This window comes from Hibiscus syriacus, unplaced genomic scaffold, assembly GCF_006381635.1.
Source record: "Hibiscus syriacus cultivar Baekdansim isolate YM2019G1 unplaced genomic scaffold, ASM638163v2 tig00112925_pilon, whole genome shotgun sequence".
NCBI lineage: Eukaryota > Viridiplantae > Streptophyta > Magnoliopsida > Malvales > Malvaceae > Hibiscus > Hibiscus syriacus.
This window is the reverse complement of record NW_024063420.1, coordinates 1489313-1513002: the sequence shown is the minus strand read 5'-3', so window position 1 is coordinate 1513002 and position 23690 is coordinate 1489313. Positions and strand designations below refer to the sequence as shown.

General features: G+C 37.7%; 1 long non-coding RNA gene across 1 annotated transcript; it reads left to right on the top strand.

The window, feature by feature from the left end:
• Window positions 1-23292, top strand: LOC120184564. The gene is made up of 3 exons (XR_005522040.1): window positions 1-13; window positions 11362-11367; window positions 23128-23292. It is a non-coding gene; the product is annotated as an uncharacterized LOC120184564 (long non-coding RNA).
• The last annotated feature ends 398 nt before the right edge of the window (window positions 23293-23690 follow it).

Below are 23690 nucleotides of genomic sequence, written 5' to 3'. Positions count from 1 at the left end.
TACCGGAAGAAGAGTTGGCAAAGAAAGCAGTTGATTGTTACACAAAAGTTATTCGTATCAAGAAAGATGATTGTTTTGATACAAAGGAAGACTTGAAGATAGCTTTGTATACGAAATGTGTGGAAGATGGCTATCAACTAAAAGTTAACAAATCAAGCAAAGATCGTTTCGAAACAAGGTGTACGATTGACAAAAACTGTACGTGGCGTATGATTGCAAAGAGGATAAAGATTGCGCAATGTTTCAAGTTAGGACTTTTATTGATAAACATACATGTTCAAGAACCCAAGTTTTTCCTCACCATAGACAGGCAAACAAAAAGGTGTTGGGTGGTTTTCTGGCTGAGTTAATGTTTTTGAATGGCAGGGTATATCGGGGACATGAAATTATGACTGACATGAATGCTCGGTTCAAGATTAGTATATCATATTCTCAAGCTTGGAGAGCCAAATGTTATGCCTTGGAATTGTTGAGGGGGTCGCCAGAAGCATCGTTTGCCCAACTGCCGGCTTATTGTCACAATTTAAAGCTGAAAAATCCTAGGTCGGTAACTCATATCAAAACAGATAGAGATGGACGCTTTGAGTTACTGTTTATCGCCATTGGTGCTGCGGTTAGTAAATCAATATAATTCTGTTGACTCATTTCTGTTAGTTACATGCATTTCACTTTTAAATGATTATATTTCTTGTGTATATTATTTTGTAGATTCGTTCGTTTATTACTTGCATGCGCCCAGTTATTATAGTTGACGAAGCACATTTGAAAGGTCGATACCTTGGAGTAAACTTATTAGCAGTAGCCATGGATGCTAACAATGGGATATTGCCAATAGCTTACGGGGTTGGCAAATCTGAAACCTCTGATTCATGGACATGGTTTATGGGGCATCTTAGGGATTGTATAGGTCCTATTAGCAATCTGACAATCATATCCGATAGGGCAAACTCAATTGACAACGCTGTTAGAAGGTGTTTCCCAGATGCTTTTCATGGACTTTGTGGTGTTCATTTGTATAGAAATCTAAAATCAAGGTCTGCTGGTATAAAAAAGCACAAATGGACATACTGGAAGGCTGTAAAGGCTTATCGGGAAGTGGATTTCAATAAGCATATAAACTGTTTAAGACGTGTTTTGCCTCAGTGTGCTCAAACACTAGAAGATGTCGGGTTTGAAAGATGGTCAAGAGTACATCAACTTGGAGCAAGATATGGTTTCATGACGTCTAATAGTGCAGAATCAATTAACGCTCTAAGTCGTCATTCCCGGAAATTACCCATTACTATGTTAATGGAGTTTTTTTGAGCCTCTATTCAACAGTGGTACTGCAAGAAAAGAAACCATGCAGGTATTATTTCTTTGAATTCGTAACTTATCATATATTTTACTAAGTATTATTTATTTAAATTTACAGGAACATTGGAACATCGTGTTACACCATGGACTGAAAAAAAAGATAACGAAACGTGTTGTGAAGTCAACGTCATGGAGAGTTGAACCATGTTCAAACACTTTGTTTGAAGTACTGGATAATAACTTAAATGGGCTTGTCGATCTAAATGCAAGGACGTGTAGTTGTATGAAATGGCAAACATCTGGTTATCCATGTGGCCATGTTATAAAAGTTGCTCTTCATCTAAACCAAGATGATTCAAGCACATACGCTATGGATTGCTACACTACAGAAGTATATCGACAGACTTATGCCGAGATTGTCTACCCTATTTCACATCCTTCTGAGTGGGACATACCAGATGACTTACAAACAGTTTTGCCACCAGCCATGGACAGAAGGCTACCTGGCCGACCAAAAAGTCACGATCGTATACCGTCTAAGGGTGAAGAGAAGAAGAGATCGACATGTAGTCGGTGCAAGGAAAGTGGTCATACAAGGTTGACATGTGGATCACCAGTGCCATCACAATCATCTTTTCCTCTACCAAAATATGGATCATCATCAAAATCCAAAGCTCATATGGTGTCAAGAAAAAGGCAATCAAAATCGCAATCATCTTTAAAATCCCAATCACAACTGGCTTCACCCTTTGGGACTGTTAACTTAGGTGATTTTTAAATGCAAACGTTGTATTATGTAGATTTTATGTGTGAACTTTTAACATTTTCAGTTAGGCATGTATTAGTAACTTTAGTTTGAAAATTGCTATGATATGTTCCAGTTGTTATCACTTAATAGGCAATCATCTTAATGTCCATCGCAACGCGGAAATTACTATCGCAATGCGAATTGAAAATCGCAACGAGAGAATCGCAATGCGAAATGAAAATCGCAACGCTAATTTCGCAATGCGAAATGAAAATCGCAACGAGGGAATCGCAATGCGAAATGAAAATCGCAACGCGAATTTAATTTCGTGTTGCGATTTTCATTTTCGCGTTGCGATTCTCTCGTTGCGATTTTCATTTCGCATTGCGATAGTACTTTTTGCCTTCAACATAATGCAGATTGAAATCAACAAAATCAACCATTACATTTCAATCAATTAAACAAGCACAAATAAGAATTATGTTAACATCAATTAAACAAATCAACTTTTACAAATCACCTTTTACAAATCAATTAAACAATCAAAAAATAAGCAATAATTATTAGAGAAAATAACACTTCTACTATTGAATCAACTTTTGCAGCCATACATCATTTTCACGCAGCTCACTTCTGAGATTAACCTGCATAAACCAAACATTTGCTCAAACAACACTTTCTACACATCTAAAACATACAAACAGCAAATTATTGAATTCTAGGTACTTAACCAAACATTTTCAAACCACAAGCCTATAAACATACCAATTGTTTATGGACATTTTTATAACGCGGATGCAGGTAGGCAGCGTCTCGTATATATCGATCTAGCCATATAATGTCGAAACCACAAGCCTACTGCATCTCTATCTATATCTGTGGGAGGTAGATACTTTATACTTCCTGTGATCAAACGGTCCAACGCCAAGCATACGAGAGGACCACAATCCCCTCTGGGTCCTTTCGTTTGTTGTGGTGCGGTCTCATCTCTGCTAACTGTAATATTGAGCTTCTTTGGCTTCTTGTTTCCAGAACGAGTCCAATAATTTATCGCATCCAAGTATTTAGCCAAATAAGAGCTCCATCCCTTAATAATATCTCTTAAATAAGCAAATGATATGTAATTTATCATGCTGTCATATACTATTGCCTTAAGGGATGGGATCTGAAGCTCGACGAGAAGCCAATGGTTACGTTCCAAAACAGGGATAAACACCTGCAATCATAAGTAATAATTCATTCATTTGCGCACTTATTATGAATACCTTTAAACTCAATCTAAAATAAACACTAACCTTATCGACCTCCCACCATGCAGGATAAAGTTTAGCTTGTCCATTGCCCAACGCAAATGATTCATCTCGTTGATTCTTCAAGTGAACGGCGTTAAAAGACGTCGGCATAATTGTATACCGTGTATTTCTTTTATTTTCCTTAAGTTTCCTAATTATTAGAAGACGTGACACCCACGCATCGATATGCTGTTTTACAAAAAAGACATATATTAGTAACTTACATAAATTTACAAAAAAAATAATCAAATGAAAAATAAGAAAAATATAAGACTTACCCCTCCATCGAAATAGCCATTGTCTTCGACCCCTAATAATACGCCCCACCAAGACCGATCAAGCAACAAATAGATATCATCATTGAGCTTGCATATGTCAGTGAAACACCCCTGGCTTCGCTCATGTAGATAAAAATCAACTGCGGTCTTAGCCCAAAGGGTGTTATCCAGAATTGTGTCTGGTAGTTGTTTCCTCTCCTCTTCAGATACCGGTATGGTACTGGCCGGTAACTCATACGAGAGCCAACTTGAATCCATCATGTCCGGCACGTCAGAGGGTTTCTCAAGAATCCTACATATGACGCCATGTGAATCGGGCTCTTGAATGGTGGGAGGGACCTCTTCGACGATAACAGTGGCCTCTTGAATGGTGGGAGGGGACTCTCGAGGAATGATAGGGGTCTCTTCAACGATAGGAGTGGACTCTTGAGGGATGATAGGCGAGTCGGGCTTCTTCTTGCGGTGTCTTCGCACTATTGGGGTATACGGAGACTTAATAGCACGTGCACGCCGTCTGATGTGTGAACTCTGTCGTGCAAGAAAAACCCGACGTAAAGCATCCACCTTATCGGTCCGCTAAATAAAAATACAAATATCAGTAAATAAATAGACATGATATTTAAACAGTGAAAACAAAGATAAATATATTTCAAACTTTCAACCAAAAGACAAAACAAAGACAAATACTAACTTCTCAGTGTTAAAGTAAAAAGTTTAGCAGTTTTGGCAGCAACCGAATAAATTTACTAAGCAATCTAAGTGAAATGGTTAATTTAAGTGAAATTACGAGTAAATTTATCATCAAGTTAAATATGGAAAATCTTAAACTTACCTTGTTGCATAGAGTATGAACCTCATTCTGCAACGATACTACCATCTCACGTAGAGCGGCAACCTCACCACGTAAAGTAGACACCTCCACACGCCATGCACCATCGTTATCGCGTAGAGTACCGATCTCCTCACGCAAGGCATTGACCTCATCACGTAACTCCCTTGACTCATCCCGTGGAGGTGGATAATAGGGAGATAGAAGTCGTGGCATCTTTGTCGGTCGCCTATCATGAGGTGATGGTGGAGAAGAGACTCGATGATGTGACGGGATAGGTGATGGCTCTCGTTGTAGAGGTTATAGTCGGGTCGATCAGGTGATGGCTCTGGGTGAGGTGATGGCTCTCGAAGTGGAGGAAGTGGAGGCTGCTCATCATTCGTGCCATCAAAAAAACGCTGACTAGCTTGCCACCAATCAGTGGCAAGCTCAGCCTCCGTGGGTGTCAGTCTCATTAATGGAGTGTTGGCCTCCTAAAAATATAAAAACTAAAACAAAGTTAAACGTCTACTATTAATAACTTGTTTATATATGATAATATTTGTGTTAACTTACATTATTTATTGTCGCATATGGTATTAAGTCTTCCCAATCCAACATACGTTTCCTCTTCCAGGAAATAGCCCTAGGAATATCATCTGAGGATTTTAATGCATAGTCCGCATGCTGGGGAAAGCCTCGAATATCCAAATCTACAAACAATATAATAACAAACATTAGTAATTGTTAAATAATTAATTATAATTTTGAAAACATTATATAGAAATTCTTACCTTAAAGGCCCAAACAAAGCCTGAAAAAGTGTATTTTGACCCATCGCCCCGCAAACTTTTGCGGTCATCAAAGGCAGACGACAACTTACTCCAGGTAGCTTTCCATATATACGAACCCCACGGAAACAGATTCCATGCATTTAGGTCCTCTACCAATAATATTAGCTCCTGAGGAATAGGTTGTCTGGCCTCTCTGCCTAAAAGCCGGCATACAAAAGTAGTAGAAGGCATACTCGGACAACATCGACGTCATTCATCCGAGTAAAACCATCTTTCTTATAAACAATTTCTTCATGTCGTCGACGTGTAAGTTCGGCTTCTCTATTGACTCATCAGGAAAAACCCTGGATAACCATGATGGGCGGGTGATATGACGAGTGTACCGGCCTACATCATCGTGTCCGAATCGTAGACCAGTGATTAAGCAGAACTCCTTCCGCCCAAAACAAGTATACGCCGGTGGAAAATGAAACCATATCTCTTCCTCACCACGTTGTATACTGTCGGGTAGATCGCTAGTCATGGTCTGAAGCCACAAATGGGTCAAACTAGCATCTTCACCCGGATGCTGTACTCTCAGCCATGGCCCGAAGCAGGTTTCTTCAAACAATTTTCTTTGTGCAGTTGAAAGCTTCGAAGCAATTGTAGTGGCTAGGCTAACTTTATTCCTTAATGTCAATGAAGCCGAAAAAAATTCTACAAAAAACAATAAACATACCAAGTTAGATATACCAAAAATTACACTGTCAAGATATACCAAAAACAAAACAATAAACATAAATAGTAGTTTATTCTTGAAACTAAAATTTGCAACACTGTTTTTGTCTTTTGGTTGAAATGAAAATCGCAACGAGATAATGAGAATCGCAACGCGGAAATGACTATCACAACGAGAGAATCGCAACGCGAAATGACTATCGCGACCAGACAATCGCAACGCGAAATTAAAATCGCAACCGCGAAATGAAAATCGCAACGCGAAATGAAAATCGCAATGCGATTTTGGTTTCGCGTTGCGATTTTATTTCGCGTTGCGATAGTTATTTCCGCGTTGCGATTTTCATTCTCGAAACTATTCTTCTTCTGCATTACTTCAACCAAAAGACAAAGCAAAGACAAATACTAACTTCACAGGCTAAACAGTTTAGCAGTATTGGCAGCAATCGAATGAATTTAATAAGAAATCTAAGTGAAATGGTTAATCTATTATTGAAATTACCAGTAAACTTATCATCAATCTCAATATGAAAAACCTAAAATAATGTAAAAATTTCAAAATAAAAATAAAAAAAACTAACCCTCGGAGGTTGATTTTCCATTTCTGAATGATTGTGAGGGATTTTTGACTGTGAATGGTTGTGAGGGATTTCGCCGGCGATGGGGACGGAAATCTTCGGAGATGGGGACGGATTTCACCGTAGAGAGTGAGAGATGGAGATGGGACTGAGTGTTGTGTTTTTGGGTTTGAGGTTATGAGTTGTGATTACTGTGGACGGTTCATTTTCCGATTTATTAAGAAAATATTCGTGTTTGGAATTTGAAAAAAAAAATACGCGTTAATACGAATGGCGCTATGTAAATCGCGTTGCGAAAGTCAGAATCGCGTTGCGAAAGTCAGTATCTCGTTGCGATTTTGTATTATCGCATTGCGATAGTAAGTATCGCATTGCGATTTTCCCAATTCGCGTTGCGATTTACTTATTCGCATTGCGATTTTCCCAATTCGCGTTGCGATTTACTTATTCGCATTGCGAATTGGGAAAATCGCAACGATACTGTAGACCATCGCAACGCGATTTTCAACTATCGCATTACAAAAATGCAACGCGAATTTGATATAATGGAGATCGCGTTGCGAATTAGCGATCGCATTGCGATTTTGTTGGTCATTTTGGCAAATCCGGAAAAAGTTGGTTAAAATCGTATATTATATGGGATTTTTGGTCACTGAGGTTATTTTCTCTTTTCTAAATACTTGTGTGTTAATTTGGAAAGTCAAAATCAAATATTATAATTTCAACATCAAGATTCAAAGTTTTTATTTACTTAGGTATGCTTCCATATTTAGTTTGTTGTTATTGATAATTTAACATAAACCTTAAATTTGAATTTTATATTATATTTTATTTTTAATCTAACAAGTGATATCAATATCATGTCATGTTAAATAATTAAAAGTTAATTAATTTTTTTACTATTTTCGGATTGGATTGCTCCTAAATTTTTTTAAAGATTCTATATTTTTTATTTTGAAATTTAAGATTTTGAAATTTTATAAATTTAGATTTTAAAGATTATTATAATCATAATTATAATCTTATTAGGTAGTTCGATTATTGATTGTTATCAATTCTAGTGGTAATTGATGGTTCATCAATGTCATAATGAAATAGTTGTTTCTCAAACACTTCAAAGGTTGTACCTCCAATCTCCTCTGCAAACTACACTTACCTTATTGCTCGCTGCTTGTCAAAACCTCTGAAAAGACAGTCTCTAGAGGAACTTCTCCGCTAAGCAAAGGCTTTAGAGTTCAACACATCTGACAAGCCAAAGGCCCTTAACAATACCTCATACAAGTCTACAAGATTTATCATGATCAAATTACTGTCCTAACATAAACATTAAAAATCAATATATAAATCTCATTGCGAGATTAAAAAAGCAATTGGGGATTCATTCTCTCTTGGACATGCATCATTCTTCATCTTCAATTTACTATTCTTCATTAAACAACGGGTTAAAACTCTTAGTCCAAATCAGAAGAAGTGAACTATCTATCACATAATCCAAATTTTACTATATATTATATGATACATAGGTAATTTGTTAAAATTTTATTGGATTGATATAACATATATTTAAGAATTGCGAAATACTATCAAACCTTAAATTCTAAAATTTATTTATTTGAATTATTTTAAGATTTATTTAAAGAGAAAATCGCCTCAGTGACCAAAAATGCCTTATAATATACGATTTTAACCAACTTTTTCTGGATTTGCCAAAATGACCAACAAAATCGCAATGCGATCGCTAATTCGCAACGCGATCTCCATTATCGCAAATTCGCGTTGCATTTCGCGTTGCGATAGTTGGAAATCGCATTGCGATGGTCTACAGTGTCGTTGCGATTTTCCCAATTCGCAATGCGAATAAGTAAATCGCAACGCGAATTGGGAAAATCGCAATGCGATACTGACTATCGCAATGCGATACTTACTATCGCAATGCGATAATACAAAATCGCAACGAGATACTGACTTTCACAACGCGATTCTGACTTTCGCAACGTGATTTACATAGCGCCATTCGTATTAACGCGTATTTTTTTTTTCAAATTCCAAACACGAATTTTTTCTTAATAAATCGGAAACTGAACCGTCCACAGTAATCGCAACTCATAACCTCAAACCCAAAATCACAACACTCAGTCTCATCTCCATCTCTCACTCTCTACGGCGAAATCCGTCCCCATCTCCAAAGATTTCCGTCCCCATCGCCGGCGAAATCCCTCACAACCATTCACAGTCAAAAATCCCTCACAATCATTCAGAAATGGAAAATCAACCTCCGAGGGTTAGTTTTGTTTTATTTTTATTTTGAAATTTTTGCATTATTTTAGGTTTTTCATATTGAGATTGATGATAAGTTTACTGGTAATTTCAATAATAAATTAACCATTTCACTTAGATTTCTTATTAAATTCATTCGATTGCTGTAAATACTGCTAAACTGTTTAGCCTGTGAAGTTAGTATTTGTCTTTGTTTTGTCTTTTGGTTGAAGTAATGCAGAAGAAGAATAGTTTCGAGAATGAAAATCGCAACGCGGAAATAACTATCGCAACGAGAGAATCGCAACGCGAAATAAAAATCGCAACGCGAAACCAAAATCGCATTGCGATTTTCATTTCGCGTTGCGATTCTCTCGTTGCGATTTTCATTTTGCGTTGCGATTCTCTCGTTGCGATAGTCATTTCGCGTTGCGATTCTCTCGTTGCGATAGTCATTTCCGCGTTGCGATTCTCATTATCTCGTTGCGATTTTCATTTCAACCAAAAGACAAACAGTGTTGCAAATTTAGTTTCAAGAATAAACTACTATTTTGTTTATTGTTTTGGTATATCTTGACAGTGTGTTTTTGGTATATCTAACTTGGTATGTTTATAGTGGCTTCATTGACATTAAGGAATAAAGTTAGCCTAGCCACTACAATTGCTTCGAAGCTTTCACTAAGAAAATTGTTTGAGGAAACCTGCTTCGGGGCCATGGCTGAGAGTACAGCATCCGGGTGGAGATGCTAATTTGACCCTTTGTGCTTCAGACCACGACTAGAGATCTACCCGACAGTATACACGTGGTGAGGAAGAGATATGGTTTCATTTTCCACCGACATATACTTGTTTTGGGCGGAAGGAGTTCTGCCTAATCACTGGTCTACGATTCGGACACGATGATGTAGGCCTGTACACTCGTCATATCACCCACCCATCATGTTTATCCAGGGTTTTTCCTGATGAGTCAATAGAGAAGCCGAACTTACACGTCGACGACATGAAGAAATTGTTTAATAAGAAATGGTTTTACTCGATGAATGACGTCGATGTTGTCCGAGTATGCCTTCTACTACTTTTGTATGCCAGCTTTTTAGGCAGAGAGCCAGACACCTATTCCTCAGGAACTAATATTATTGGTAGAGGACCTAAATGCATGGAATCTGTTTCCGTGGGGATTGTATATATGGAAAGCTACTTGGACTAAGTTTTCGTCTGCCTTGATGACCGCAAAAGTTGCGGGGCGATGGGTCGAAATACACTTTGTCAGGCTTTGTTTGGGCCTTTAAGGTAAGAATTTCTATATAATGTTTTCAAAATTATAATTATTTAACAATTACTAATGTTTGTTATTATTGTTTGTAGATGTGGATATCGAGGCCTTTCCCGCCATGAAGACATATGCAATAAAACTTCAAATGATATTCCCAGGGCTATTTCCTGGAAGAGGAACGTCTGTTGGATTGGGAAGACTTAATACCATATGCGACAATAAATAATGTAAGTTAACACAAATACTATCATATATAAACAAGTTATTATAGTAGACGTTTTAACTTTGTTTGAGTTTTTATATTTAGGAGGCCAACATTCCATTAATTAGACTGACACCCACGGAGGTTGAGCTTGCCTGATTGGTGGCAAGCTAGTCAGCGTTTTCTGATGGCACGAATGAGAGCAGCCTCCACTTCCTCCACTTCGGAGCCATCACCTCACCTAGAGCCATCACCTGATCGACCCGACTATACACCTCTACAACGAGAGCCATCACCTATCCCGTCACATCATCGGCCTCTTCCCACCATCACCTCATGATAGGCGACCGGAAAAGATGCCACGACTTCTATCTCCATGTTCTCCACCTCCACGGGATGAGTCAAAGGAGTTACGTGATGAGTCAATGCCTTGCGTGAGGAGATCGGTACTCTACTCGATAACGATGGTGCATGGCGTGTGGAGGTGTCTACTTTACGTGGTGAGGTGCACTCTACGTGAGATGGTAGTATCGTTGCAGAATGAGGTTTATACTCTACGCAACGAGGTAAGTTTAAGATTTTCCATATTTTAACTTGATGATAAATTTACTCGTAATTTCACTTAAATTAACCATTTCACTTAGATTGCTTAGTAAATTTATTCGGTTGCTGTCAATACTGCTAAACTGTTTATTAACACTGTGAAGTTAGTATTGTCTTTTTGTTTTGTCTTTTGGTTGAAGTAAATTTATTTGGTTGCTGCCAATTAAACTGTGTATTCTTTAACACTGTGAAGTTAGTATTTGTCTTTGTTTTGTCTTTTGGTTGAAAGTTTGAAATATTTGTCTTGTTTTCACTGTTTAAATATCATGTCTGTTTATTTACTGATATTTGTATTAATTATTTAGCGGACCGATAAGGTGGATGCTTTACGTCGGTTTTTCTTGCACGACAGAGTTCACGCATCAACGGCGTGCACATGCTATTAAGTCTCCGTATACCCCAATAGTGCGAAGACACCGCAAGAAGAAGCCCGACTCGCCTGTCATCCCTCAAGAGTCCACCTTATCGTTGAAGGCCCCTATCATTCCTCGAGAGTCCCCTCCCACCGTTCAAGAGGCCACTGTCATCCCTCAAGAGTCCACTCCTATCGTTGAAGAGGCCCCTATCATTCCTCGAGAGTCCCCTCCCACCGTTCAAGAGGCCACTGTCATCGTTGAAGAGGTCCCTCCCACAATTCAAGAGCCCGATTCACATGGCGTCATATGTAGGATTCTTGAGAAACCCTCTGACGTGCCGGACATGAAGGATTCAAGTTGGCTCTCGTATGAGTTACCGGCCAGTACCATACCGGTATCTGAAGTGGAGAGGAAACAACTACCGGACACAATTTTGGATAACACCCTTTGGGCTAAGACCGCAGTTGACTTTATCTACATGACGAAGCCATGGGTGTTTCACTGACATATGCAAGCTCAATGATGATATCTATTTGTTGCTTGATCAGTCTTGGTGGGGCGTATTATAGGGGTCGAAGACAATGGCTATTTCGATGGAGGGTAAGTCTTATATTTTTCTTATATTTTAATTTGATTATTTTTTTGTAAATTTATATAAGTTCTATATAGTCTTTTTTGTAAAACATCATATCGATGCGTGGGTGTCACGTCTTCTAATAATTAGGAAACTTAAGGAAAATAAAAAAAATACATGATATACAATTATGCCCGACGTCTTTTAACGTCGTTCACTTGAAGAATCAACGAGATGAATCATTTGCTTTGGGCAATGGACAAGCTAAACTTTCCTGCATGGTGGGGGTCGATAAGTTAGTGTTTTATTTTAGAATGAGTTTAAAGGTATTCATAAATAAGTGCGCAAATGAATGCTTAATTATACTTATGATTGCAGGTGTTATCCCTGTTTTGGAATGTAACCATTGGCTTCTCGTCGAGCTTCAGATCCATCCCTTAAGGCAATATATGACAGCATGATAAATTACATCATTGGCTGATTTAAGATATATTAAGGGATGGAGCTCTTATTTGGCTAAATTCTGGATGCGATAAATTATGGACTCGTTCTGGGAACAAGAAGCCAAAGAAGCTCAATATACAGTTAACAGACTAGACCGCACCACAACAAACGAAAGGACCCAGAGGGATTGTGGTCCTCTCGTATGCTTGGCGTTGGACCGTTTGATCACAGGAAGTATAAAGTATCTACCTCCCACCGATATAGATAGAGCTGCAGTAGGCTTGTGGTTTCGACATTATATGGCTATATCGATATATACAAGACGCTGCCTACCTGCATCCGCGTTATAAAAATGTCCATAAACAATTGGTATGTTTATAGGCTTGTGGTTGAAAATGTTTGGTTAAGTACCTAGAATTCAATAATTTATTGTTTGTAGGTTTTAGATGTGTAGAAAGTGTTGTTTGAGCAAATGTTTGGTTTATGCAGGTTAATCTCAGAAGTGAGCTGCGTGAAAATGATGTATGGCTGCAAAAGTTGATTCATAGTAAAGTGTTATTTTCTCTAATAATTATTGCTTATTTTTTGATTGTTTAATTGATTGTAAAAGGTGATTTGTAAAAGTTGATTTGTTTATTGATGTTAACATAATTCTTATTTGTGCTTGTTTAATTGATTGAAATGTAATGGTTGATTTTGTTGATTTCAATCTGCATTATGTTGAAGGCAAAAAGTACTATCGCAATGCGAAATGAAATCGCAACGAGAAATCGCAACGCGAAATGAAATCGCAACGAGAGAATCGCAACGCGAAATTAAATTCGCGTCGCGATTTTCATTTCGCGAAATTAAATTCGCGTCGCGATTTTCATTTCGCATTGCGATTCCCTCGTTGCGATTTCATTTCGCATTGCGAAATTAGCGTTGCGATTTTCATTTCGCATTGCGATTCTCTCGTTGCGATTTTCATTTCGTATTGCGATAGTAATTTCCGCGTTGCGATAGACATTAAGATGATTGCCTATTAAGTGATAACAACTGAACAGATCATAGCAATTTTCAAACTCAAGTTACTAATACATGCCTAACTGAAAATGTTAAAAGTTCACACATAAAATCTACATAATACAACGTTTGCATTTAAAAATCACCTAAGTTAACAGTCCCAAAAGGTGAAGCCAGTTGTGATTGGGATTTTAAAGATGATTGCGATTTTGATTGCCTTTTTCTTGACACCATATGAGCTTTGGATTTTGATGATGATCCATATTTTGGTAGAGGAAAAGATGATTGTGATGGCACTGGTGATCCACATGTCACCTTGTATGACCACTTCCTTGCACCGACTACATGCCAATCTCTTCTTCTCTTCACCCTTAGACGGTATACGATCGTGACTTTTTGGTCGGCCAGGTAGCCTTCTGTCCATGGCTGGTGGCAAAAATGTTTGTAAGTCATTTGGTATATCCCACTCAGAAGGATGTGGAATAGGGTAGACAATCTCGGCATAAGTCTGTCGATATATTTCTGTAGTGTAGCAATCCATAGCGTATGTGCTTGAATCATCTTGGTTTAGATGAAGAGCAACTTTTATAATATGGCCACACGGATAACCAGATGTTTGCCATTTCATACAACTACACGTCCTTGCATTTAGATCGACAAGCCCATTTAAGTTATTATCCAGTACTTCAAACAAAGTGTTTGAACATGGTTCAACTCTCCATGACGTTGACTTCACAACACGTTTCGTTATCTTTTTTCAGTCCATGGTGTAACACGATGTTCCAAGTTCCTGTAAATTTAAATAAATAATACTTAGTAAAATATATGATAAGTTACGAATTCAAAGAAATAATACCTGCATGGTTCTTTTCTTGTAGTACACGTGAATGAGGCTCGAAAAAACTCCATTAACATAGTAATGGGTAATTTCCGGGAATGACGACTTAGAGAGTTGATTGATTCTGCACTATTAGACGTCATGAAACCATATCTGCTCCAAGTTGATGTACTCTTGACCATCTTTCAAACCCGACATCTTCTAGTGTTTGAGCACACTGAGGCAAAACACGTCTTAAACAGTTTATATGCTTATGAAATCCACTTCCCGATAAGCTTTTACAGCCTTCCAGTATGTCCATTGTGCTTTTTTATACCAGCAGACCTTGATTTTAGATTTCTATCCAAATGAACACCAAAGTCCATGAAAAGCATCTGGGAAACACCTTCTAACAGCGTTGTCAATTGAGTTTGCCCTATCGGATATGATTGTCATTGCTAATAGGACCTATGCAATCCCTAAGATGCCCCAAACCATGTCCATGAATCAGAGGTTCAGATTGCCAACCCCGTAAGCTATTGGCAATATCCCATTGTTAGCATCCATGGCTACTGCTAATAAGTTTACTCCAAGGTATCGACCTTTCAAATATGCTCCGTCAACTATAATAACTGGGTGCATGCAAGTAATAAACGAACGAATCTACAAAATAATATACACAAGAAATATAATCATTTAAATATGAAATGCATGTAACTAACAGAAATGAGTCAACAGAATATATTGATTTACTAACCGCAGCACCAATGGCGATAAACAGCAACTCAAAGCATCCATCTCTATCTGTTTTGATATGAGTTACCGACCCAGGATTTTTCAGCTTTAAATTGTGACAATAAGCCGGCAGTTGGGCAAACGATGCTTCTGGCAACCCCCTCAACAATTCCAAGGCATAACATTTGGCTCTCCAAGCTTGAGAATATGATATACTAATCTTGAACCGAGCATTCATGTCAGTCATAATTTCATGTCCCCGATATACCATGTCATTCAAAAACATTAACTCAGCCAGAAAACCACCCAACACCTTTTTGTTGACTGTCTATGGTTAGGAAAAACTTGGGTTCTTGAACATGTATGTTTATCAATAAAAGTCCTAACTTGAAACATTTCGCAATCTTTATCCTCTTTGCAATCATACGCCACGTACAGTTTTTGTCAATCATACACCTTGTTTCGAAACGATCTTTGCTTGATTTGTTAACTTTTAGTTGATAGCCATCTTCCACACATTTCGTATACAAAGCTATCTTCAAGTCTTCCTTTGTATCAAACAATCATCTTTCTTGATACGAATAACTTTTGTGTAACAATCAACTGCTTTCTTTACCAACTCTTCTTCCGGTATCTGAAGTAATTCTGGCATATTCCAGTTATACTCCCGTGGCATTTTCTTTTCTTCGGGGACTTTTTCTTCTTCTTTTTCTTCTTCAGGATTATATGAATTACAGAATGGATATTCAACATGTTCATTCACAGCCTCCACTTCTTCCTCATTATCATCAACAACATCTTCCTCGGCAACGGTTGTTTCATCATCAAAATTCGGGTATTGACCAATATCAAAATCATTACACGCAGGGTCTGTTTCTTCTTCTGAAACATCATCAAAATCCGAGTATTGACCAATATCAAAGTCCGGGTATTGACCAAGATCAAATTTCGAATACTGACTAGTACTCACAATTTTTTCTCTTGGCTCATCATCGTCTAATTGGTCAATACGAAAACCGGAATTTGGTGTTGAAAGTTGATTGGGATTTGGATTAGAGAAAGGTGTAGGTTTTGAGAAAAACTTAGTTGATTACTACCCGCTACTGACCCAATACTACTTCTAGGTTCAAACATACAATGTAACATCATCACTTGAAACACTAATGAAAGCAATGAATCATTCAACATATTCATTGTCGGTTAACAAATAAACTTTACCATTCCTCTGATAAGATAGCCTAAATCCACTTAGGGGCTCTAAATTCAATTTCTTTGAAACACGTAACATTAGAGTTTCATAAGTTAACTTTTTTAATGACAGTTTTAGTTGAAGATTCATGGGTAAAGGCATATATTGTAAAACACCATGAACATTCTCCCATGACCCTCCAAAACACAAATCTATCCAAACATGATCAACATTAGATGATTTCATGGTTGTAAATTAATTTACTAAACAAACGAGCTGCGAAACTAAGACCTGTTGCCGGATGGGGAAGGATGTAGGAACGGATATAGGAACGGATGTCGCCGGAGAGAGTGATAGATGGAGATGGAATGAGTTACGATTTAGGGATTTAGGTTATGAGTTGTTGCTTCTGCATAGATATATACACAAAAAATTTGTGTTGCGAAACTAAAACCTATTGCGAACTTTGAAAATTGCATTGCGATTCTGTATTATCTCGTCGCGAAAGTAAGTATCGCGTTGCGATTTTCCTAATTCGCAATGCGAATAAGTAAATCGTAATGCGAATTTGGAAAATCGCAATGCGAATTTGGAAAATCGCAATGCGATACTGACTATCTCAACGAGATAATACAAAATCGCAACGAGATTCTGACTTTCGCAACGAGATTCTGAAAATCGCAATCATCTTCAAAATCCCAATCACAACCGGCTTCACCTTTTGGGACTGTTAACTTAGGTGATTTTTAAATGCAAACGTTGAATTATGTGTATTTTATGTGTGCACTTTTAACATTTTCAGTTAGGCATGTATTAGTAACTTGAGTTTGAACATTGCTATGATCTGTTCAGTTGTTATCACTTATTAGACATTCATTTGACTATCGCAACGGGGAAATCGCAACGCGAAAATGGCTATCGCAACGAGAAAATCGCAATGCGAAATGAAAATCGCAATGCGAAAATGGCTATCGCAACTAGAAAACCGCAATGCGAAATGAAAATCGCATTGCGATTTTCTCGTTGCGATTTTCATTTCGCATTGCGATTTTCATTTCGCATTGCGATTTTCTCGTTGCGATAGTCAGTTTCGTGTTGCGATAGTCTGTTTTGCCTTCAACATAATGCAGATTGAAAATCAACAAATCAACTATTACATTTCAATCAATTAAACAAGCACAAATAAGAATTATGTAAACATCAATTAAACAAATCAACATTTACAAATCATCTTTTACAAATCAATTAAACAATCAAAAAATAATAATAATTCTTATTTCTTCATAAATAATTGAATCGATGAATCAACAACTTTGTGACCCCGTACATCCATTTCACGCAGCTCACTTAAGGATTAACCTACAGAAACCAAACATTTGCTCAAACAAGACTTCCTACACATCTAAAACCTACAAACAGCAAATTATTGAATTCTAGGTACTTAACCAAACATTTTCAAACCAAAAGGAGTATATATGTTAACAAAACTTGCATTTGACTTACCAATTAACAATGGACACTTTCATAAGGCGGATGCAGGTAGGCAGCGTCTCGAATATTGCTCTAGCCATATAATGCCGAAACCACAAGCCTACTGCAGCTCTATCTCTATCGGTGGGAGGTAGAAACTCTGTGCTTCCCGTCGTCAAACGCGCCAAGCACAAGTATACGAGAGGACCACAATCCCCTCTGGCTCCCGGCGATTGTTGTGGCGCGGTCTCTCGTCTCTGACAACCGTGACATTGAACTTCTTTGGCTTCTTGTGTCCAGAATGAGTCCAATAATTAATCCCATCCAAGAATTTAGCCAAATGAGAGCTCCATCCCTTGATCATATCTCTCAAATCAGACAGTGATATGTAATTTATCATGCTGTCATACACTATTATCTTCAGGGATGGGAGCTGAAGTTGGACGAGAAGCCAATGACGACGTTCCAAAACAGGGATAAACACCTGCAATCATAAGTAATAATTCATTTATTTGCGCACTTATTTATGAACACCTTTAAAAAATTTAAAAAATAAACACTAACCGTATCGACCTCCCACCATGCAGGATAAAGTTTAGCTTGTCCGTTGCCCAACGAAATTGATTCATCTCGTTGATTCTTCAAGTGAACTGCGTGAAAAGCCACCGGCATTATTGTATATCGCGAATTTTTTTTATTTTTCCTAAGCTTCCTTATTATCAGTAGACGTGACACCCACGCATCGATATGCTGTTTTACAAAAAAATACATATATTAGTGAATTACATTAATTTTTAAAAAAATTAATCAAAATCATATATAAGACAAATATAATACTTACCTCACCATCGAAATATCCACTTTCTTCAACCCCTAATAGCACACCCCACCAAGACCGATCAAGCAACAAAAACATTTCATCGTTGAGTTTGCTTATGCCAGTGTAACACCCTTGGCTCCGCTCATGTAGATAAAAATCAACTGCGGTCTTAGCCCAAAGGGTATTATCCACAATTGTTTCCGGTAGTTGTCTCCTCTCCACTTCAGATACCGGAAGGGTACTAGCCGGTAACTCATACGAGAGCCAACTCTCATCCATCATGTCCGGAACCGGTGGGGGTTTCTCAATACTTCGATATATTACCCCATGTGAATCGGGCTCTGGAATGGTGAGAGGGACCTCTTCAACGATGACAGTGGCCTCTTGAACGGTGGGGGGGACTCTTGAGGGAGGATAGGGGCCTCTTGAACGATTGGAGGGGACTCTTGAGGGATGACAGGTGAGTCGGGCTTCTTCTTGCGGAGTCTTCGCACCATTGGGGTGAACGGAGACGTAATAGCACGTCCACACCGTCTGATGTGTGAACTCCGTCGTGCAAGGAAAACCTGACGTAAAGCATCCACCTTATCGGGCCGCTAAAAAAAATTAATACATAAATCAGTAAATAAACAGACATTATATTAAACAAAGACAAATATGTTTCAAACTAGCATTGTATTCACCCAAGTCATTATTCTATCATAGTTCACAAAATGCTCAGATAACATTCCAGAAGTAAGCACTTATATAAACATTTAAAAAGACAACATATATAAACATTTCAGAAGAAGAATAGTTTACTTTCGCAGCACGAAACTTAAAATCGCAACGCGAAAATGACTATCGCAACGCGGAAATGGCTATCGCAATGCGAAATGAAAATCGCAACGATAAAATCACAATGCGAAATGAAAATCGCATCGACAAAATCGCAATGCGAAATGAAATCGCAACGACAAAATCGCAATGTGAAACACAAATCGCATTGCGATTTTCATTTCGCGTTGCGATTTTGTCGTTGCGATTTCATTTCGCATTGCGATTTTGTCGTTGTGATTTTCATTTCGCATTGCGATAGCCATTTCCGCGTTGCGATAGTCATTTTCGTGTTGCTCAAGTAAACTATTCTTCTTCTGCAAATTGAAACTTGAATGGATTGCATTACTTCAACCAAAAGACAAAAACAAAACCAAAAACAAATACTAACAAAAACAGTTTAGCAGTATTGGCAGCAACCGAATGAATTACGAGTATGAAAAATCTTAAACTTACCTCGTTGCGTAGAGTATAAACCTCATTCTACAACGATGCTACCATCTCACGTAGAGCGGCTACCTCACCGCGTAATGTAGACACCTCAACACGCCATGCACCATCGTCTTTGCGTAAAGTACTGACCTCCTCACGCAAGGCATTGACCTCATCACGTAACTCCCCTAACTCATCCCGTTGAGGTGGAGGTGGAGAACAGGGAGATAAACGTCGTGGCATCTTTGCCGGTCGCCTATCTTGCGGTGATGGTGGAGAAGAGGCTCGATGATGTGACAGAATAGGTGATGGCTGTCGTTGTGGAGGTGTATAGTCGGGTCGATCAGATGATGGCTCTGGGTGAGGTGATAGCTCTGGGCGAGGTGATGGCTCCCAAAGTGGAGGCTGCTCATTAACTGTTCCATCAAAAAAACGCTTACTAGCTTGCCACCAATCAGTGGCAAGCTCAGCTTCCGTGGGTGTCAGCCTCTGTAGAGGAGTGTTGGCCTCCTAACAATATAAAAGCTCAAACAAAGTTAAACGTGTACTAGTAATAACTTGTTTATAAACATATGGTAGTATTTATGTTAACTTACATTATTTATTGTCTTATACCGTAGTAAATCTTCCCATTGCAAGGTTCGTTTCCTCTCCAGGAAATAACCCTGGGAATATCATTTGAAGTTTTTATTGCATATGTCTTCATGGCGGGAAAGGCCTCAAATATCCAAATCTACAAACAATATAATAAAAAACATTAGTAATTGTTAAATAATTACTTATAATTTTGGAAACATTATATAAAAATTCTTACCTTAAAGGCCCAAATAAAGCCTGTCAAAGTGTATTTGGAACCATCTCCATGCAAACTTTTTCGATCATCCAAGGCAGACGATAACTTATTCCATGTAGCTTTCCATAAATACGAGCCCCACGGAAACAGGTTCCACGCATTTAGGTCTTCTACCAATTTGATTAGATCATTTGGAATAGGTTGTCTGGCCTCTCTGCCTAAAAAGCCGGCATGCAAAAGAATTAGAAGGCATACTCGGACAACGTCGACATCATCCATCCGAGTAAAACCATCTTTCTTATTCAACAATCTTGTCAGGTCTTCTACGTGTAGATTCGGCCTCTCCAACTCAAGAAAAACCCGGGATAGCCATGATGGGCGGGTAATGTGTCTAGTGTACTGACCTACATCATCGTGTCCGAAGCGTAGACCGGTGATTAAGCAAACTCCTCCCGCCCAAAACACGTATACGCCGGTGGAAAATCAAACCATATCTCTTCATCACGACGTTGTATAGTCTCTGGTAGATCGCTAGTCATGGTTTGAAGAAACAGGTGTGTCAACATCATCTCCACCGGGATGTTGTACTTTCAGCCATGGCCCGAAGCATGTATCCTCAAACATTTTCTTTGTGCAGGTGAAAGCTTCGACGCAATTGTTTTGGCCAGGCTGACTTATTTCTTAAGGTCAATTGAGCCGAATAAAAGTTCTAAAAACAATAAACATACTAAGTTAGATATACCAAAAACTACACTGTGAAGATACCAAAAAAATAATAAACATAAAGAGTAGTAGTTTATTCTTCAAACTTAAATTTGCAACACTGTGAATTTCGTATTTGTCTTTGTTTTTTGGTTGAAGTAATGCAATTCATTCAAGTTTCAATTTGCAGAAGAAGAATAGTTTCTGAAAATGAAAATCTCAACACGAAAATGACTATCGCAACGCGAATTTGACTATCGCAACGAGAGAATCGCAACGCGAAACTAAAATCGCGTTGCGATTTGCATTTCACGTTGCGATTCTCGGTTGATTTAATAAGAAATCTAAGTGAAATGGTTAATCTATTATTGAAATTACCAGTAAACTTATCATCAATTTCAATATGAAAAACCTAATAATAATGCAAAAATTTCAAAAAGAAAATAATTAAAAAAACTAACCCTCGTTGGTTGATTTGGTTGATTTTCCATTTCTGATTGTGAGGGTGGCTCTGAGAGATGGAGATAGACGGATTACGGGATATACTGTGGACGGTTCAGTGTTCCAATAATTAAAAAAACTAACCCTCGTTGGGTGAGAGAGTGAGAGATGGAGATGGGACTGAGTTGTGATTTTAGGTTTTAGGTTATGAGTTGCGATTACGGGATATACTGTGGACGGTTCAGTGTTCCAATATATTAATATTCGTGTTTGGAATTTAAAAATAAAATACTTGGCCAGGATACTAATGGCGCTTTGAAAATCGCATTGCGATTATGTATTATCACGTTGCGAAAGTCAGAATCACGTTGCGAAAGTCAGTATCTCGTTGCGATTTTGTATTATCGCATTGCGATAGTAAGTATCGCATTGCGATAGTCAGTATCGCATTGTGATTTTCCCAATTCGCGTTGCGATTTACTTATTCGCATTGCGAATTGGGACCATCGCAACGACACTGTAGACCATCGCAACACGATTTTCAACTATCGCAAAGCGAAATGCAACGCGAATTTGCGATAATGGAGATCGCGTTGCGAATTAGCGATCGCATTACGATTTTGTTGGTCATTTTGGCAAATCCAAAAAAAGTTGGTTAAAATCGTATATTATATGGGAATTTTGGTCACTGAGGCGATTTTCTCTTATTTAAATTACTATTTAAAAATAGCCTCCAGGATTTTTAAATTATTTAAAAATCTTATATAATCTTTAACCTTAAATATTTACATATAAAAAATACTATTAAATTATAATTCATTACAAAATATTAATACGTTTAAAATATTACCTAATTAGATTTAAACATAATTGCATATAATTATACAATTATTACATGTTTAATCAAATATTATAATTTATTCCATTAATTATTATATTTGAAGTAAAAATATTTATAAGTTAGGTAATTATAAGTAAACCAAAATCCAATATAATTTATATAACTTTCCAGACACACCCTTAAAACTCATCAAAATTCATCTGTGCGAAACTCTCCAATTTATCCCCAAAAAAAACTGATCTTCCAATATGATCCAATTTGAACTGAAAAATAAAATCCAATAACCAAAATAAAAGAATAAGCTCAGTTCAGTTCAAAAAATGCATATCGACCCCAACGAAGTTGATCACTTTAGGGCAGCTTATATAATGTAAACATGAAATTTACGTGGCAGAGAGGAGATTCTTATTAATCCCGAGTCATCCCTCCACCAAGCTCAGCTCCACGTTGCACAAATAAAACCCTGACTAAAACTACACATGCATGCATAAAACGAGTGGGAGAAGATGATAATTACCGGCGAATCTCATCCACTTGAGCTAAGTAATCTATGCAAAACATGCAGAGTTAGATTCTAAAAAATCATGTTTCATAAAAGTAACTGATATTATTCAGGAGAACCAGTCCATTACAAAAGAGAGCTCTAAGTTTTAAGGATATTAATGCTACACGGAAATAAAAACTCAAGCCCAAAGTAGCTGTCAGAAAACCGATATCAATCACCGGATAAGTTCCCTTCGCATGGCTGGAACAATTCCTTCCAATAATCAAAACCTGCAGACCTGCAAAGATGCAATTATGTGACACTTCTTTACCATTATCTAACATACAGACCACCGACCGATAGAACAACCTGATCTCTACTGCTTGATGTTTTTGCCCTCTGCTGCTGGCTTTGCTGCAACTTGTTCATATGACAAAGGCAAATAGTAGATCCGGGGAGTTGCTTTGGTTTTCCGAAACAAATCATCTAGAGTGACAATAGGAGGATCTATTTTCTTGGGAGGTGGAGACAGAGGTGGTGGTGGCGATGGAAGCACAGAAATTGGCGAAAGCTGCTGTCTAGAAATATGTTGACGAGGTGAAGGTTGAGACTAAGAAACATTTATTTAATAAATTAGAAGAAAAAAATAGCATTAAATCTTGAAATAATGCTATTTTATTAAAAAAGTATAACTACTGCATTATTTTATTAAAAAGTATGATTATTTTTTGAATATATAAAAGTATATGTACACCAAACTACGTAGTTTTGATAGGTTTAAGGTAAGCTCAATCTAATATATATATATATATATTGCTTTTATGGTTTATCTCTTGCCGTCATCAAGAGTCTTGTTTCAAGGTAACTCTTTTTTTTAGTTTCATCTAAATTTCTTACTGAACTCTCAAATTTTTTTTACAACAAAG